Genomic DNA, 18,762 nt, shown 5'->3' with positions numbered 1-18,762 from the left:
TATTAATACAAGTTTTTTAAAACCTACTTGATTTAATGTTGTAATCGAAGAATATTTACTTTAAAAATATCCTTAGTAACTAGATCCAGCTAAATAATCTACACAAAACACCTCTATTACATTTGGTTGGAGAAAGTGTTAATTTTTATTTCAATTTTATTTTCTCAGTTGTATTTGTATTATAATTTTGGAGGCTTATATACTTATAAAAGTTTTGAAAAGTTTTCCCAAAGTAAAAAAGAATAAAGGACCCGCATATTTGATTATGTCCCAGATTTTTGGTATCACTTTCTTCGTTGTTTATAATATGTACATACACATGTTTCGGTATTTGAATAATTAAATATTCACAGTAGAAAAGTATTTCATTATTTTAATTTTTTTTTTCTTTCCTTTCCCAAATGGTAAGTGTTAGGTCCTTATCCAAGGAAGGATAGTTAGGTATATTTAAACAGGTGATAACTTTATTGAGGCATGATGAGGTGGATTTTGCTGGGTTCATGGTGCTATTTGCTTTGTGATATATGTGAAAAGTCCTTAACCTAAACTAGGTATGCAGTGTTTTTGCAGAATATTTTATTGTGAGAATTGACCCCACACAGTTGGACTCTAATATATAATCATTGCAATAGCTAAATCTCAGAAAGCGATTGACCTTGATAAACTTGCCATGGTGCAATCACATCTTTAAGGGGAGAAGGAAATTGTCTATTAATGTTTTAAAGTGGTTCTCCAAATTTAAATGGACAGCATAAATCAATTAGTTTACAAGTAGAGAATAAAAAATAGTATACTGGAGCTATACTAGGAAGTTACATTAACTGTAGTTGGAATCCACACGAGGTCAGTCTTGGGGGAAGTTGCTATATGAGTAACTTTAAGTTTATAAAATCCTTAAAAAATATATATACTTCTCAAGAGTTCACATTCATGAACTATTGTTTTCATTCAGTTCAAAATATTATTTCCCTTGAGACATCCTTTTTGACTCTGGATTACTTAGAAGTGAGTTGTTTTTATTTCTACGTGGTTAGAGATTTTCCTGTTACTCTTCAGTGATTTCCAGCTACATTACAGTATGATCAGAAAACACACTTTGCTTGATTTTAATCCTTGGTAATTAAGAAAAAAATTCTTTGTAATGTTTAAAGGTTTGTTTTATGACCCAGAGAGAATGGTCTGTGTGGGTGAAGGTCCCATGTGTTGAGTGGGCATTCTGATGTTGAGTGGAGTTCCCTACAAATGTCAGTGTAGGTTGAGGATGATGCTCTAGTTCTTTAGTATCATTATTGACTTTCTCCCCACTTGGTGCTGTAGATTACCTGAGCAGGAAGTGTTCAAGTCTGCCAACTACAGTTGGCACTTTGTTTTCCTTTCAGTGCTGTCAGTTTTAGCTTCATGGATTTTGAAGTCCTCTTTTTAGGCGCAGTCACATTTAGGATTGCTGTGTGTTGTTGGTATATTGACTTCCACTTGTGAGTGATGGTCTTCTATCTCTGATAATTTTTTTTTTTTTGCTGTGAAATCTAGTGGAATATTAATATCCAGCTTTCTTTTAATAACTTTATTGAGATATAATTCACGTCATAAAATTCGCGCATCTGAAGTTTATTGATTTTTATTGTATTCACAGATTTTTGCAGCCATGAATTTATCCATTTATCAGTTGGTAGACATTTGAGATTTTTCTGTTCTTTGGCTATTTTTAATAATACTGCTATGATGATATTTTTGTGAAAGTGTTTTTTTTTTTATTTTTTTATTTTAGTATGTACCTAGGAATAAAATTGCTGGGTCATATGTTTACTGTATTAACTGTATTCATCTCTGTCTTTAATTTTTCAAGGAACTGCCAGACTTTTTTCTAGAGTGGCTGCACCATTTTACATTTCCACCAGCAGTGAATAAGGGTTTCCAGTATCTTCATATAATTGCTCACACTTGTTTATCGTCTCTTTTTGATTATAGCTATCTTAGTAGATGTGAAAAGTAATTGTAATTTTGATCTGCATGCCTCTGATGACTAATGATGTTGAAAATCTTTTTACATCCTTATTAGCATTTATATATCTTCCTTGGAGAAGTGTCCAAATTCTTTTGGCTGGTTTTCAGTTGGGGTATTTGTCTTTATTATTGAGTTATGAGAGTTCTTTCTGTATTCTGGATAAAAGTCCCTCACCACATATATGATATATAAATATTTTATCTCATTGTGTGGATTATTTTTTTTATTTTCTTGATGGTATTCTTTGAACTACAAACTTTTACAATTTTATGAAGTCCAATTTGTTTCTTTCTCTTTTGTGGTTGCTTATTCTGTTGGTATCATATCTATGAAACCATTGCCTAACCCAAGGTGATGACAGTTTACTCCCATGTTTGTCTTTTTAAAAAAAATTTTTTTTGTAACATTTATTTATTTTTGAGAGACACAAGAGACAGAGCATGAGTGGGGGAGGAGCAGAGAGAGAAGGAGACACAGAATTTGAAGCAGGCTCAAGGCTCCCAGCGGTCAGCATAGAGCCCGATGCAGGACTTGAACTGTGAGATCATGACCTGAGCCAAAGTTGGATGCTTAACCGACTGAGCCACCCAGGTGCCCCCTAAAATTTCTTAGTTTTACCTTTTACATTTACGTTTATGGTCCATTTTGAATTATTCTGTATCAGATGTCCTAAGGGTCTATATTCATTCTTTTGTATATAGATGTACAGTTTTTACAACACTTATTTGTTGAACAGACTATTCCTTCCTCATTGTATGGTCTTGGCACCCAGTTTTGTTTGTTTGGTCTTTGCCTGTCATTGGCCAGTACCACACTACTTGGATTACCGTGGTCTTGTAGTAAGGGTTAAAATCGGGAAGTATGAGGTCTCCATCTTAGTTCTTCGTTTTCAAGATTATTTTGGCTGTTACGGTTTTCTTTTGTTTCCATGTGAACTTTATGTATAGCTTGTCAGTTCCTAAAAAAAGGCAACTTGAATTTTGAATGAGATTATGTTAAATCTGTAGATCAATTTGGGGAGTATTGCCACCTTAACTGTATCATGCTGACTGATCCATGAGCTTTGGATATCTGCATTTTTATTTAATCTTATTTGATTTATTTCAACATTATTTTTTAGTTTTCAATGCACAAGTCTTGCACTTTTTTGTCAAATTTATTCTGTGTATTTTATTCGTTTTGATGCTATTGTAAATGGAATTGGTTTCTTTATATCATTCATTGCCAGTGTATAGAACACATTTGACTTTTGTGTATTGATTTTATGTTCTGCCACATTGTTGAACTTATTTATTAGTTCTAATAGTTTTTAGCGGATTTCCTAGGAGCATCTTAATGCAAGACTTGTCACATTTCTTCATTCCCAGTCTGGATGGATACCTTCCATTATTATATTTTTTCTAGCCTAATTGCCCTGTATACAAGTTGTAGTACAATCGAATAAAAGTGGTGAAAGTGGATGTTCTAGTCTTGTTCTTTGGTCTTGGGAAAGCATTCAGTCTTGCTCCATTGAGCGTAATGTTAGCAGTGGGGCACTGTATAGATGCTTTTTATCAGATTAAAGAAGTTTCATATCATTTCTAGGTTGTTGACTGGACTTTTTAAAAAATCAGATAAGGTTTTGAATTCTGTCAGATACATTTCTTCATATATTGAGCTGACTGTGGTGCTTTTGACTTTTCTTATTAAATCATTCCTCAATTTTTGTGTGTTAGACCAGTATCTTTTTTTAATATAATTTATTGTCAAATCGGCTTCCATACAACACCCAGTGCTCATCCCAACAAATGCCCTCCTCAATTCCCATCACCCACTTTCCTCTCTTCCCCACCCCTCATCAACTTTTAGTTTGTTCTCTGTATCCAAGAGTCTCTTGTGGCTTGCCTCTCTCCCTCTCTGTAACTTTTTTCCCCTCTTCCCTTCCCCCATGGTCTTCTGTTAAGTTTCTCAGGATCCACCTATGAGTGAAAACATATGGTATCTGTCTTTCTCTGCCTTATTTCACTTATCATAATACTTATTTCACTTATCATATTATTTCACTTATCATAATACCTTCCACTTATCATAATACCTTCACTTATCATAATACCTTCCAGCTCCATCCACGTTGCTGCAAATGGCCAGATTTCATTCTTTCTCATTGCCAAGTAGTATTCTATTGTATTTATAAACCACATCTTCTTTATCCATTTGTTAGTTGATAGACATTTAGGCTCTTTCCATAATTTGGCTCTTGTTGAAAGTGCTGCTGTAAACACTGGGGTACATGCGCCCCTATGCATCAGCACTCCTGTATTCCTTAGGTAAATTCCTAGCAGTGCTATTGCTGGGTCATAGGATAGTTCTATTTTTAATTTTTTTGAGAAACCTGCACACTGTTTTCCAGAGCGGCTGCACCAGTTTGCATTCCCACCAACAGGGCAAGAGGGCTCCCGCTTTTCTACATCCTCACCAGCATCTATATTTTCCTGATATGGTCATTTTAGCCACTCTGACCGGTGTGAGGTGGTATCTCAGTGTGGCTTTGATTTGTATTTCCCTGATGATGAGTGACGTTGAGCATGGTTTCATGTGTCTTTTTACCATCTGGATTAGACCAGTATCTTATCACTGGTATAAATCCTACTTGGTCATGGTGTATAAACCTTTTTATGTGTTGCTGGATTCAGTTTCTTAGTGTTGAGGATTTTTGTGTCTATATTCATAAGGGGTATTAGTGTAGCTTTCTTTTCTGTGATGTCTTTTGTTTTTATATCATGGTCACAGTGACTCTTAGAATTAGGTGGGGTATGTTCACTTTTATTTTTTAGAAGAGTTTATGAAGGATTAGTGTTTATTATTAAGCATTTGGTAGAATTCACCAAAGAAGTCATCTGTGCCTGGGCTCTCTGTGGAAACTTTTTTGATTACTAATTCAATTTTTTGTTATGATTCTATTCAGATTTTCTTTTTCTTCTTCAGTTAGTTTTGGTAGAGTATATCTTTCTAGTAATTTGGCCATTTTATCTAGTGTATCTAATTTGTTGATATATAGTAGCTCATATTCATAATTTTTTTTGTTTTTCATTGTAAGGTCAATAGCAGTATGCCTCCTTTTGTTAATGCTTTTAGTAATTTGAGTCTTCTCTCTTTATTCATTAGTTCAGCTAAAAGTTTGTCACTTCTGTTGATCTTCTCAAAGCAAAAACTTTTGGTTTTGTTAATTTTTTCTTCTGTTTTGTATTTTCTTTCTACTTTAATCTTTACTGTTTCTTTCCTTCTGCTTGCTTTGGTTTTAATCTGCTCTTAAGGTGGAAGCTTGGGTTATTGATTTGAGAGCCATCTTTTTAAAAACATGTGCATTGACTAGTATAAATTTGCTTCTAAGCATGGTGGTAGCTGCATTTCATGTTTTTTGGCATTTTGTCTTTTTATTTTCATTCATTTCAAAGCATTTTCTAATTTTCCTTGTGAATTTTTTGCTAATTTGTTGCTTATGTAGAAGCGTATTGTTTAATTTCCACATATTATAAATTTCCAAAATTCTGTTCTGTTTTTGATTTCTAAATTTAATTCTGTAATTTTCAGAGCACTTTTTATATGATTTCAGTCTTTTAAGGCTTATTGAGGTTTGTTTCATGGACTGATGAGTGATCTATCTTGGAGTATGTTCCATATATACATTGAGAAAAATCTAGTCTGTTATAGTTGGGTGCAGTGTTGTGTAAATGAGTAGTAGGTTTAGTTGGTTCATAGAAGTGTTCAAGTCCTTTATTTTCTCATTGATCTTCTGCCTGGTTGGTCTATTTATTATTGAAAATATAGTATTGCAGTCTCAAACTGTTGCTGTTGAATTGCCTGTTTCTTCTGTCAATTCCGTCTAGTTTTGCTTGTATGTATTTTGTGACTTTCTTGTTATGTGTATGATTGTTCTATTTTCCTGGTGGATTGACCCTTTTATTATTATAAGATATCCTTCCTTATCTCCTAAAATAGTTTTTGTCTTAAAATATATAGCCACTGCCCTTTTTGGTTAGCACTTGCTTGCATGGTATGTACTTTTGATTTTTTTTACTTTCAACCTATTTGTTTTTAAATCTAAATGATGTCTCTTGCATGCAGTGTGTAGTTGGATCATGTTTTTTTTTTTTTCTTTGATACCTATTTTGCTAATCTCTGCTCACCACAAGTGTACCTACCATCTATCACCATATACTGCTATTACGGTATCATTGTATATTTCCTATGCTGTGCCTTTTATTTCTGTGAACTGAAAACCTCTATCTTCCACTCCCCTTCACCCATTTTGCCCATCTCCTGCCCCCGCCCTCCCCTCTGACAGCTACCAGTTCTCTGTACTTATGGGTCTGTTTCTGCCTTTTGTTAGTTCATTTGTTTTTTTTAGATTCCACATATGAGTGAAATCATATGGTATTTGTCTTTCAGTCTCATTTCACTTAGCATAATATCTTCTAGGTCTATCCATGTTGCAAATAGCAAGATCTCATCTTTTTTTATGGCTGCATAATATTCCAACATGCACGTGCACACATACGGTTTATATGTATATCACGTCGTTATCCATTCATCTGTTGATGACACTCAGCTGCTACTTGTTTTTGATTTATGTTCCATCTTTCTTGCACATGTTTGCTTGGTATATCTTTTCTATCTTCTTTCCTTTAGTCTACTTTATCATTATATGTGAAGTGAATTCTTTCAGAAAGCATGTAATTGGATCATTATAAGAACATACCCATTTATCTATTTTGATAATCTATGTCTTTTCATTGATAGGCTTAGTACATTATATTTAATGTAACTATTGACATATTTATAATTTATACCTGCCTGTTCTCTTTTTCATTCCTCTGTGTCTCATTTCCTGTCTTTTTCAGCATTATTTCCATCTTTTTGTAGTATTTAATCTGTTTCTGCGTTCTGGACTATATCTTGGGAATAGTGTTTTTAGTGGTGGCTCTCAACCCACATGAGTTTAGACTTTTCTGGTTCTTTGTACACATGTACTCTATCCTGGATACTGTGTTTTGAATATTATGTTTAAAACAGTTCTGAGTCTGATTTAGATGCTGTGGAGGGAATCGATTTTCTTCTTGTTCTGGCAGGCTGTTGACCCGTTTGGGTTCAGGCCACAGGTTCTACCAACCTTCTGTGTGTTGCGATGTGAGTGTCGGTTTTGATCTTCAAAGTCTTGGCCCTGCTATTTAGATTTCTTCTGCAGTGCAGTGGCCAGCCTGAGACCTGGGCTGTGGTCTCCCTTCAGTTCTCAAAGTTTTTGTTAGGATCAGATCCATGTGTGCATCACTCAGGGATGAATGCAGAAGTTTATAAATAAGTTTACTGGGACACTTTCTGAAGCTTCTCCTCCACCATCTCCTTACCAGTTTTCTCGGCCTCCTTTTCAGTTATTGAACCCGAAAAATGAAATTTTATTTACCTTTCTCTGCTGTGTACTTCCCACAAATTAACTTGTGTACAAGGCCAAGTTAAAGGGCACAGAGAGAAAAGAAACCAAGGGGGAAGTTTCACCGCATCCTCTTGGGACCCCAGGTCCTTATATCCAGGGGAAGATTTCCCTCTCTTAGTATTCCAGGCACCTCTGAGCCTCCTTGGATGCAATCACACCTTTCTCCACAGTAGGATTGTCAAGATCTGGAGCATGAGCAAGTGGAGAAAAAGAAAAAGTATTGGGAAACTCTCCAACTCTTTCTGAGCTTTAGGAGTTCCCCTTCCTGCTGCTCAAGCCAGGAGCAGAGGGCTTGTCCTGGAGCTGTCTCTGCGCCTGGTGCCTCCTGCCGTGCTTTGGGCTGCCTTGAAATATATCAGGTTAGGGATACCAGAGACAGATCAGGAGCCTGATTCCAGTTTATGGTACTTCCAATTCTGGCCTTCTTCTCCCATGCTCTTGCTACTATTTGGTTTCCCGAGTCTTCAAATAGCTGCCAAATCATTCTGTCTAGGTTAGTTAATTGTATTCAGTGGGAGAGAGAGGGTGATGTAGGTTTACTAGATCTTACCCAGAACTGGAACATGTAACCTATCATTTTTTTTTTCAAAATATATTTTAAATATATTCAAAATACATTTCAAATATTTTTCAAAATATATTTCAACAACCTTACAAAATGGAAGTCGACAGGGAGCTCAGTAGAAGGGCCTAATTTTCATATTATAGGGGATAGTAGGAGAGCTGGATAATTTGAAAGCAGTGTGAGGGGGGTGGCATAGGAGAGAGAGGGCAACAAGGAGACAGAAGGCAATTTTCAGTGGTGTTTAGAATAGTAGTCTGGCATCTGATGAGGGTGTTTTAAACCGTAGTTTCTCCAGTTTGTAAAACTGAACTTGAACAGGTTAAACTCTGAGCTTCTCTTTCCTTATCTGTGTAATGAAAACCATAATACCCACCTCACTCAAAATACACAGAGTTCCTGGCACCTCCTAGATAATTAGTAACTGATATCTAAAATTGAAACTCGGTGAAACTGAGTGTTTTAAACATATTATGCCATTTTATTAGGGGTCTTAGTACATAACCTCACAATTCTCTATAGCTAACTGCTAATTTAAAGAGTATTTTAAATTTTCTCTAAAAAGTGTTAAAATTTTTTACTTGAAAAGAATCATGTTTTCTGTTTGGCCTCATTCCAGTTAGTTTTAAATAGGAATGTAATGATGATTTCTGTTTGAGAATTTAAAAACATGACTGGTTTGCTTACTCTTTTCAGCACTGTGGCTTAGTATTCTGGTGTATTTCAATATGTAACATATAAATAGTATATAAATGTAGGTAAGTGTGCAACATATAAAATATAGGTAAGTAGTATGTTGTGTATAAATAGATTAACATTTTCAGTAGCTTCTACATAGCAGGGTTGTAGAAGTCATATGTGGTCAAGAGAATTTCATTTTATAATTTATACTGTGAGCAGAACAATGTAATAATATAGACTAGTGCAAAAGTGACAAAAATGAGCAAATTAGGGAAAATATCTCCATGTGAGTCAACTAACATTCAAAAAAGCCTTCACATAAAGAAATTTAAATTGGGGCACCAGGGTGGCTCAGTCAGTTAAGCGTCTGACTTTGGCTCAGGTCATGATCTCACAGCTCGAATTTGAGCCCCACATCGGGCTCTGTGCTGACAGTTCAGAGCCTGCCTTGGATTCTGTGTTTCCCTCTCTCTGTCCCTCCCCTGCTTGTGCTTTCTCTCTCTCTCTCTCTCTCTCTCTCTCTCTCAAGTAAATATTAAAAAAGAATTAAAAAAAAAGGAAATTTAATTTAATTCTAAATTTATTTAGAATATACAACACTTTTTTTTTTAATGCAGGGAAACTGATGCCTGTAAAATGCATAAATCCTGTACTCTGTCATGATCCAGAATGTGTAAGGAGTTGTATAAGTAAAAATCTCTTCCTTTAGGAGACTTATGTTCTATTAGGGCTTCCACCAAAATTTAATCCCCTTTAAAGCCCCTACGTTTTCAAAACTGTTTCTGCTTGTAGCTGCTGCTAATTTTCTTTCCCCCATTCCCTTTAGGATTCCTTACCAGGAGGCCACTCTTCACTCCTCTACACTCTCTCCACCACATGATACCACCTCCAAGACAGAAAAGTGTTTTCATTTTGGTCCAGCAGATCTGTTGGGCAATAGCAGAGTAGGTGAGACCCTAGTACTCCCTTTTATAAACATGATCTCCTCTTGGACCATTTTCCCAGGGAGGAAGGGTGAGGAGGCCCTTGAAAAGCACTTTCTTCCTGAGCTCTGTTTATATCATGAGAAATCTTACTGTAGAGTTTTTTTGTGAAATGAATTCTTCAGGGGCGATTGGGTGACTCGGTTGGTTGAGCATCTGACTCTTGATTTCAGCTCAGGTCATGATCCCAGGATTGTGGGATCAAGCCCCACGTCAGGCTCCATGCTCATCATGGAGCCTGCTTAAGATGGATTCCCTCCCTCTCTCTCTCTCTTCCTCCCTCCCTCGCCCTGTGCCCCTCTCCCCTGCTTGTGCTCTCTCTCTACAATTAAAAAAAAAAGTATTATAAGTAGTATTTAAAGGAATGAATTCTTCACATACTCACTGTATTCAGTAAAATAAGTAAACTGACTGAGTTTAACATTTACAGCTAACATTATCCATGGTAATATCACATATGAATTAGTGTATTTGTAATCCACAAAACTTGTCCTGAGCCAAAATAGATGGATTAATATAAATGTATCCCCATTACCGTAGGAATGATTCAAAGACCAGACCTACTTGGTTATGAAATGAATTTCATATTCAGAAAGAAGCGTACTTGAACTAGTTGTGTCTGCCTTTTGATTCTACCAAGGCTATCACCAGAAACAAGGAAAAGTGGCTCGTTAAATTGTATTTGTTTTTTTATTATTTTTCCACTCCACCCTACCTCAGAGGTAAATACGGAAGAGTTCTGGTGTGGCTGCGGTAGATAAGAGGAAGGCACAGGTGGATAGCAACGCATTGTAGTCTGGCAGTGGGGGGACTGGATTGTTGGTCACATGCTGGCAGTACTTCAGTGGCTGTACAACCTTGGGGAAAGCCTTTAAATAACTTCTCTGGGCCTCTGTTTCCACCTCTGTCATAGTACCCAAAGCTTTTTATGAAATTAGTATCTGTGTACTGCCTATTGAATACAATTTAAAGATAAAAAAGGATCATTATTAATAGATCAGATTCTGATTTGAAACATTGGCTGTAAAAATAATGATCAGTTCTGAAAGACCTCAATGTGAGACAGGGAGCCATCATAATCCTCAAGGAGAAAGCAGGTAAAAACCTCTTTGACCTTGGCCGCAGCAACTTCTTTTTTTTTTTTTTTTTTTTAAATTTTTTTTTTCAACGTTTTTTTATTTATTTTTGGGACAGAGAGAGACAGAGCATGAACGGGGGAGGGGCAGAGAGAGAGGGAGACACAGAATCGGAAACAGGCTCCAGGCTCTGAGCCATCAGCCCAGAGCCTGACGCGGGGCTCGAACTCACGGACCGTGAGATCGTGACCTGGCTGAAGTTGGACGCTTAACCGACTGCGCCACCCAGGCGCCCCAAGCCGCAGCAACTTCTTACTCAACACGTCTGTGGAGGCAAGGGAAACAAAAGCAAAAATGAACTACTGGGACCTCATCAAAATAAAAAGCTTCCGCACAGCGAAGGAAACAATCAGCAAAACTAAAAGGCAGCCGACAGAATGGGAGAAGATATTTGCAAACAATTTATCAGATAAAGGGTTAGTATCCAAAACCTACAAAGAACCGGTCAAACTCAGCACCCAAAAAACAAATAATCCAGTGAAGAAATGGGCAAAAGACAGGAATAGACACTTCTCCAAAGAAGACATCCAGATGGCCCACTGACACATGAAAAAATGCTCAACTTAACTCATCATCAGGGAAATACAAATCAAAACCACAATGAGATACCACCTTACACCTGTCAGAATGGCTAACATTAACAACTCAGGCAACAACAGACATTGGTGAGGATGTGGAGAAAGGATCTCTTTTGCATTGTTGGTGGGAATGCAAGCTGGTGCAGCCACTCTGGAAAATAGTATGGAGGTTCCTCAAAAAATTAAAACTAGAACTACCCTGTAACCCAGCAATTGCACTACTAGGTATTTCTCCAAGGGACACAGATATGCTGTTTCAAAGGGACATATGCCCCCCAATGTTTATAACAGCGCTGTCAACGATAGCCAAAGTATGGTAAGAGCCCAAATGTCCATTGATGGATGAATGGATAGAGAACGGAGCATTACTCGGCAATCAAAAAGAATGAAATCTTGCCATTTGCAACAATGTGGGTGGAACTGGAGGGTATTATGCTAAGCGAAGTTAGAGGAAGACAAAAATCACATGGCTTCGCTCATATGAGGACTTCAAGAGACAAAACAGATGAAAATAAGGGAAGAGAAGCAAAAATAATATAAAAACAGGGAGGGGGACAAAACCTAAGAGACTCTTAAATATGGAGAACAAACAGGGTTACTGGAGGGGTTGTGGGAGGGGGGATGGGCTAAATGGGTAAGGGGCATTAAGGAATCTGCTGAAATCATTGTTGCACTATAAGCTAACTAATTTGGATGTAAATTAAAAAAAATAAAATTAAAAAAACATAATCAGTTCTTGGGTAGCCCAACCTTTTTCATCTCTTAATGTAAGATAAAAAAAATGTAAAAAAAAAAAAAGCGGGGGGCAAAAGAACAGATAACAAGTCTAGTGAATTTACTGCAGAAAACCTAGTTAAACCCTAAATGTATAAGATTTAAGGAGGCTGAGAGGCCATATTTTTGGGTATTCCTGTCAAATCTGATTGGAAGTAATTTCTTCTTTAGCAGTGATTTCACAGAGGGTACCTTTAACATGTGTTAATTTGGATTTTCTCTCTTTCAGAAAGGTAATCGCATTAGTTATATTAATATTCAATCCAGAATCCATGGGCAAGCTAAATAGAAACAATGCATCTGTTGCTTTTATTTATTTATTTTTTTTTAATTTTTTTTTTAAATTTTTTTTTTTTCAACGTTTATTTATTTTTGGGACAGACAGAGACAGAGCATGAACGGGGGAGGGGCAGAGAGAGAGGGAGACACAGAATCGGAAACAGGCTCCAGGCTCTGAGCCATCAGCCCAGAGCCTGACGCGGGGCTCGAACTCACGGACCGCGAGATCGTGACCTGGCTGAAGTCGGACGCTTAACCGACTGCGCCACCCAGGCGCCCCGCATCTGTTGCTTTTAAACCTCCAATTTTGGGAGTTCTTTCTGTAGGCGTGCATTAAATGTCCATTTGTCTTTGTCTTGTTTCTTCAAAGAAGTGAATACAAACTTTATATGTTTAATTAGCAATAGGTATTTAAAGGGTCACTTAAAAAAGGAAGAATGAACTGTCCTTTTGAATGTGTAAATAAAAGTTCCTGCCATACAGTACTTGAGTACCTGCTATTTTGTAATATTTTTGCATTAGTGATTATTTAAAATCTATAAGACACCATACCAGTTAAAATTTCTCTTTCAAAGGGTGCCTCTGTGGCTCAGTGGGTTAAGTATCGACTCTTGAGTTTGTCTCAGGTCATGATCTCAAGGTTGTGAGATCGAGCCACGTGTCAGGCTCCCCCTGAGGGCAGAGCTGTCTTAAGATTCTCTCTCTCCCTCCCTCTCTCTGTCTCTCAAGAAATTCAGGAAACAAATTATTTTTAAAATTTATTGAATTAAGAATTATGTTTAATGGCAGGTAATACAAAATAAATTTTTCACTTAGCAAATTGGTAAAATTTAAAGGAAAATGATATTTATTAACACTGAGATGGTCACTCACATGATTTGGGTTTAAACTGAAGGAGCCTTGCTAAAAAGAAGATAACTTGGCAAAATGTTTCCTAAGTTGTAAAAACATTGACCTGTAGAATACACATCCTTCTTAAATTATTTAATTATAAGGGAATAGTCAGAAGTTTGTGCCAATATTTATGCAAATGGAAATCATGTAACATTAGTCATAATACCAGAAAAGTGTGAACGATAAAAATTGAATAGTTTGAATAAGTTAAGGTAGTTTATTGGTACCTTCTACTTAAACACATATTTGTTCACAGTATTTCTAATAATATTTATTATAAAACCCCTCCCATGCATACACACAGAAACAAAGACATACATGCATGCATACACACACAAGACATTCACCCACGTTTTAAGAATAGTTATTTTTGGAAGGTTGCCTTAAGAGTTCTGTTCATTTCTTTATACTTACTGATGTTTTACAAATGATGTTTTATTTTTGTAATCAGAAATATATATATATATATGTGCTTCTATTTGTAATAGTTTAGCAACTTTTTTTTTTTTTTTTAGTTTAGCAACTTTTAAGTATAGGTCAGTTCTGAAACTAACCACCCAGAGTTAACACAGACTGCGTGAATATAAAGGTACAATACCCAATAAAACTGCCACCCCATAAGATATCCGTTAGTTCAGAGATCCCCAGGTCACCCACACTTCTGAACAACTGGCTACAAATTTAGGGGTTCTCAGCACCTCAGGTTTGATCATTCACTATAATGACTCACAGAATTCTAAGTGTTACATTTACAATGTGGGTTTTATTATGAAGCATAAAAATCAAGACCAGTCAAATGAAGAGACACATAGGGTGAGGTCTTTCAGGGTTTCAAATTGAAATTTTCATGCCTCTTTCTTGTGGAGTCAGAATGCGTCCCCTCCCAACATACAGTTGTGTTTACCAACCAGAAGCTTGCTCAAGCCTCGATGGCTAGAGTTTTTATTGGGGTTTCATTACATAGCCATGGTTACTTGAATCATTGGCAAGTGATTGAACTAAATCTAGAGCCCCGTCCGTCTCCCCAGAGGTCATGAGATCAATAAAATACCACCCTCTTAATCACATGGTGATCTTTCTGGTATGATCAGTCCCCATTCAGTGACATCTCCTTAGCATAATCCTGAGTGTGATCCAAGGGCCTACCATGATTAATAAAGATATTTCCTAGGGTGCCTGGATGGCTCAGCCTGTTAGGTGTCAGACTTTGGCTCAGGTCATGATGTCAGTTCCGTGAGTTTGAGCCCCGCATCGGGCTCTGTGCTGGCAGTTAAGACCCCGGATCCTGCTTCGGATTCTGTGTTTCCCTTTCTCTGCCCCTCCCCTGCTGGCACTCTGTCTCTCTATCGCAAAAGTAAATAAACATTAAAAAAAAAAAAAAAAAGACACTCCTATCACGCAGAAGATCCCAAGGGTTTGGAAGTTTCTCCCAGATCCTGGGTCAAAAGCCAGACAAAATCTTTCATATATATCACTAAGTTATATGTAACAACCGAAAGTTGGTAGTCATCACTTCCTGTGGAAATGGAAAAAAATGGTTAATACGTGAGAGATTAATCAAAGCCTAATAGATATTTCTTTTTAAAGCAAACCATATATACGTTCCTAGGATTATTAGCATATTATTTTATATCTACCCAGCATGGATTATTGTGAAATAAGAGGTTTACAAAGTATGAATGTTTGAAAAAAAACCAAAAACCAACATTTACATTTAAGTTTTATCAAGACTTTCAAATAAATCAAATGTAATATTACTTCTAACCACGTACACATGTATTATCTCAAATATATACCATGAAGTATTACACTAATATAGACATAAAATACTCAGTTTTTCATAATGCAGGATAATTAAAAAAATAACTTCAATACTTATATCTTGGAGCTGTAATGAATATTGTAATTTTTAGAAGATGTCTTTAACATAACTTTGTCTTCTATTTTTAAAGTCAATTACTGGACAGATCCATTCATCTGAATAATATAATTAATGTCACTACCTTACTAAAAAGTAAAAGCAAATCCTGTGGAACATGTAAGATGTACTCTAACTCATTTGTCTTTCATTTAGCTACAAATAGAAAAAGCCCTCTAGCAATGCCTCCATTTTCTCCTAGTCCTTTCCAATTTGAAACTCATTACAGTGCTCGTAAAATCATGTCTGCTAGAACCATACTCACTGGTGGCAGAAGATGGGGAGTTATTGGTGTCAGCTTGAAACCCAGTATAAAATCTTCACCAGGGATGCTTAGTAATGCATATTAAATGGCTGAATGGCAGACAGCTCTTTTTTTTGTACTACATTTGAATGCTGAAACTTATTCTTGGTCTCTTCACCAGCTGGTTTATTTTATTTAGTGAAATTATAGTAATAATGCATGTTTGTTGAGGATTTCCTATGTACCGGTCACTGTTTTAAGTGCTGAGTGTACCATTTCATTCTTGGAGGTGGATCCAACTGCCATGCTGCCCATGACACAACAGATAACCCAACAGCAGAGTAGCCATTCAAAGTCACGTAGCCGTTAGGGATACCTGGGATCTGTCTCTATCTGAACCACTGTTCATACTATCTGAAGTGTGCTGGTGTGCACCAGTCTCTCCTTCAAGTATTCCTACCTTGAATACGAAGGATGTCATCTAGAAGTTCCATGTTAAACCCAAATGGACAATTGTGGTAGATGGACTACAACTTTGCAGGAACCAGCTGTTTTTCCTGCCCTTCCAGGAAGAAACAGAGGAATTGCACAGACAGTGACCTCCTGCTTTGCTCTTCTCTCCTCTCATGGTTGAAGGCACTGGAAACGGGCAGAGCCCAAGGTCTTAGTCTGCATTAGCAAATTTCCAAGACTTATGCCTAGAAAATTCAAGATTATCACATGTCCAGAGGCTCCCTTGCCAAGACGCCAGGACAGATTCCAGTAAACATTCAACTGTAAAAAGCTGATCATTATTCTCATTATTCTCAGTTTTATGATTGAAGTTTCAAATAACCGTGTTATGGTTCTGGAGCTTTCCTGGTATGTCACTGTTCACAAAGGTGGAACTGACGAGCAAGATACAGCACAGCTGCAATGTTCTACACAGCAAGAGGAACCCATGTAAATGCTCTCTTGCTGTAGGATTCCATTTACGCTATCAGGGCTGCCTTGCAAAACAGCAAACCACCTCGTCCTATCCAGCCCACGTCTCCTTTCCCTCTTTACTACGTGCCAGTTGGCTTAGATTATCCCGTATGCAGCCTAAGCCCTGAAAATGCAAAAGACCTTTGGAATTCATAACTCTTGGGACCACGTCACGCTGACTTGTTATGGAGACACAGTTCAGTTTTTTAATCTGAATTCCATCTGATGTAAAGCCAAAACTCAGCCTCCTGTCAACCTATGGCACTTTTTGTCCTTGCTCGGTGATTGGGAAATCTGAAAACAATCCATTGAATGTTAAGGGAGGATTAAGTTACAACATTCATGCTCGTACCAACTGGAAATGATCCTGCCTTATGTAACATTCTGGATAAAGCCATATAGTAAAATTTTATAACAGCGGGAAGAGAATTTGGGGTGAAAAAGGAAAAGAAATGAGCATCTCAAAGGAGAGGAGAGGTAAACGAATTCTGTGAACACCTGCAGCTTGTGAGGTAGTATGTACATACATTTGATTTTGATGTTTGTTGCTTTGTAAAAGATTTTAATAAATTTTTTAAAATTTAAAGATTTTTTTTTTTTTCAAGTTGCTACTCAATCACTTAAATCAGATTTGAATTCTAAGTTCTGCCTGGCATGGTTGAGAGCTATTATTTTTCTTTGCACAAGAGCAGCCTCAAACAAGCCTGAACACAAGGATCCCTTGGGGCTGTATTAAAAGTACAGATTTCCCGACCTGGACCCCAGAGGTACTGCTTCATGTTTGGGGTCCAGAATTCTGTGTTTCTTCTTTCAAGTTTTTATCTTGAACATAAAAAATATTCAAATCTCTATCTTGACTTAAATTCATCAGTTGTTAAAATTTTCTGCTTTTGCATTCTACTGTTTGCCACTGTAGATACTTTGGATGGATGGATGGATGGATGGATAATTTACTCCTTTTCATTAAGGCACTTAACAATCTGTTCTAATTTGTCTCCATCACTGTTTCTTCATGGTGTACAGTTCCCAGGATTAAGGTAGAAAGGAAAAGCATATGTTTAGTTAGAAGGTTATTCCCACATGTAACTGTCAAATAGTTCTTTTTTATTGTGAAATCATGTCAGACACATGCCTATTTAAACAAATATGTACCTTCTAAAGACTAGTGAGAATCCATCACTCCTGTTTCCACCACCCTGTTAGAACTAGATTAGGAGGAATACCAAGCCCCTGTAGGCCACTACTGAGCACTTGCCCCACACCAGATCTCCATATGAAACCATTTTCCTGAATTTTGTGTATTCCTTAAATGTCCTTAAAGTTTCCCCCATATATGTATCAGAGAAAAAATATTGTGTTTCATTTTTCCACTGTTGAACATTCTTAAACGATATATATGTGTTCTCCAGTGGCTTTTTTTTTTTTTTTTTAGTGTCGTAGTAGTGTTGAGATTCATCTCTCTTGATGTGTATGGCTATAGTTTGTTTTCACTACAGTAGGCTCTTGTATCATATGAATGTAGCAGAATTTATTTATTCAATGTATCATTGATGGACATTAGGGATGTTTTGAATTTATTTTAATATGAACAGTGTTGTCAACATTTTTGTATATACCTTCTCTGTAATGTATGAGTCACTTGAAGGTATATTCCTAGGAGTGCCCAGAATGTAAGATTCTAGAAAGGTGTGGTCATTTTCTAAATACCAGAAGTTACCATCACTGAAGGTATAGGATCCATTCCGTGTCCTCCTTGGTTGGTCTGCAATTGGGTCTGGCTTTTTGATGTGCCCCAGAATACTTTTTTAGCCTTTAAGACACATAGGACTTTGTACAACTAGCTGAAGTTCCAGATGTGAATGGAAATGGTACAGGGTTGATGGTATTTGACCCACGCTTGGCAAGACAGTCACGTGAGCTGGAAATCGACACACTGGCTTATGCCATGGTGGTATTCAGTGAGTCGACTCAGTATCCATATTGACTTCTGTCTTATATGGTGATCTGATGTTTCTTCGACATACCTACTCTGCATTGATGACTTGCTACTCAGTTCGAACTACACAAATGACCACATTTTGTGATCTAATGAATAGGTCGAAACGTTGGAAAGAAAATCCAAAAGAAACTTTGAATTAAGAAGTACTTGATTTTAGCAGGGTTGACCATTTATGTATGAGCGAGATAATATGATTAAAAATAATATATGGAAAGTGCTCAACCTGTTGTCTGACATTAGATAAGCATTCAGTAAATAATAGCCTTTGTTGAT

This window comes from Puma concolor, chromosome C2 (genome assembly GCF_028749965.1).
Source record: "Puma concolor isolate L17-30 chromosome C2, mPumCon1.1.hap2, whole genome shotgun sequence".
NCBI lineage: Eukaryota > Metazoa > Chordata > Mammalia > Carnivora > Felidae > Puma > Puma concolor.
This window is presented reverse-complemented; position numbering follows the sequence as displayed.